Below are 2124 nucleotides of genomic sequence, written 5' to 3' on the forward strand. Positions count from 1 at the left end.
CTGCTGGGTGAAATCTTGCCCTCATATGCGCAAGGCTTCTACACCCAGCTCCTTTCCAACTCTAATAAGGCAAGCCCACCTTGCCTACCATGCTGCTGGCTGTAGCAGCTGCACTGCTGAATTGTTACGGTTCAGATCTTCTGCAAGAACAAGACCCCCAGTCAGGGGACCAGCAAACTTCTTTCCATCTGGTTGCTGCCTTTTCATTTAGGCACTGAGCAGGGGTATAAAAATGCGGGTGGTTGCTCAAGCAACTGCACTGAATGCCCTAGAGACACCCTGGATTGAGTGCCTTGTATGTGCCAACTGTTTTTGAGCTCTTCACTGCAATTAGGTAGCAATGAAGCATCAAGGTGAGGGAAAGCACAAACTTTTGTGAACAAAGGAAGCAGGACCCTAGGCAGGAGGACTGCGAAGCGGGGTTAGTGGCAGCCTGGTCCTACAGTGAGTGGGTGCCTACAGAGAAAACGCTGGAGGAAGCGGAGCAGAACCGGGCTGCAGGGTGTCGGAACTAAGAACCTTTTCTTTACTGTTTCAAAAAGGATTTTTAGTGAAAGAAACATTTGGATCAGAAAATGCAGCAGGATGAAAAAAACAATTTTGTTTGACTTCGTTCGCTCTCCAGTCATTCATGTACTTTCTGCATTCCTTCCTACACAGGGCCTCAATGTTATCATTGCACACGCAGAGATGTCACTGACTTGGAAGCAATATGGAATTACATACAACACTTCTGCAAATAGATCATCTGAGCTGTACACTTCAGAAAGTGCACCCAAGGAGCCGGGTGCTTTATCTCTGTGATTTGGGGCAGATAGGACTCCCACTCTAAACTTGCGCAGTCACCAGTGGCACCTCTGTCTTGTATCTAGGCAGCAAATCCTCGAGTGACTCTTGAGAAGGTTGAAGTAGCCCTCTCATAACGTCGCCTCCGTTCCCCAGGAGTGCTGATAACCCTTCCCTTGCAAAAGGCTTTATCTGGACCTGAGAACTCGTATCGCATGGGCAAATGGCTACAGCACGTACCTCTCCAGATGGAGATCTCCCTTCAGGGTGTTTGGTTCCCCTGTTGTGAGTACCCTCACCAGCACACCAGTCTGTCAGGGCAGAAGGACGGAGGGACACACAAACCTTTAAAACATTTTGTGCCAATTTGCAAGAAAGCAACAAGGAAGATTGTTATGAAGTCTTTGCCAGGTGGGAAAGTTCTTCACCAAGAACTCTAGTAAATCTCCAGCCATGTGGGAAAAAACTTCTCTTATGTGAAACTGTCATAAACCAGACTCCATAATCTGATCGCTTGCCCAAACAGAGGGTGCTGAGCCCTGCTTCTGATCCTGGACACAGCAGCATAAATGAGAAACAATTTGATCCAAGCCACTAGAGCAGCAGAGGGGAAAGCCCAGCGTGACCGTGAGGAACATCTGGCTTGATGCAATAACAAAATCTGGACCAAATGGGTTTCAAGCATCTCCCATTTGCAGCTATTTTAGTCTATGAAAAGATAGCCAACAGCTATAGAGATATTCCTGAAATGTCCGAAATAACTAAGGCCACAATCCCTCATGAGAGACCCGACTGAGCGCAGTGCTGTACGCACAGACTTTGGAGTACTCGAGCCCAGAACAGCTTACAGTAAAGTATCTAAAGGATTTGCCCATTCCCTCTCGCTCAGAAACAGCTGATTTCAGCCAAATTAACTGTATTAATATGAAAAACTTCTTGCTGACAAGTGCTCAACACTGAGATTATTTAAAATGCCAACTAAGATTTTTTTTTCGTGTGTCACTAGGCTGCATTGCCAAACGTCTCATCACAAGAATGCCTTAAAATTTATGCAAGAAAATGAGTAACCTTTTTGGCAGGGTAGGGCTTTGCAGCATTGGAAGAGAGAAACCTTGGAGGAAGCGAGACAAACACACAGCTGGGAGCTGAAAAGGCTTCACCAGCCACTCACCGTGCCCATCCCAGATGATTTATTTGCAGAATTCCCAGCGGCGGGAGGCTGTCGGGTCAAGAGGGGTTAGGGGTGGAGAGCCCAGCGAAAAACGGCTCCAAGCAACAGCCTCGCAGAGGGGCAAAAAAAGCGTCCTGCGGATAACGACGCCAGGCGCGGGGAAGGGG

Source organism: Pygoscelis adeliae, unplaced genomic scaffold, assembly GCF_000699105.1.
Source record: "Pygoscelis adeliae isolate BGI_AS28 unplaced genomic scaffold, ASM69910v1 Scaffold161, whole genome shotgun sequence".
Classification (NCBI taxonomy): domain Eukaryota; kingdom Metazoa; phylum Chordata; class Aves; order Sphenisciformes; family Spheniscidae; genus Pygoscelis; species Pygoscelis adeliae.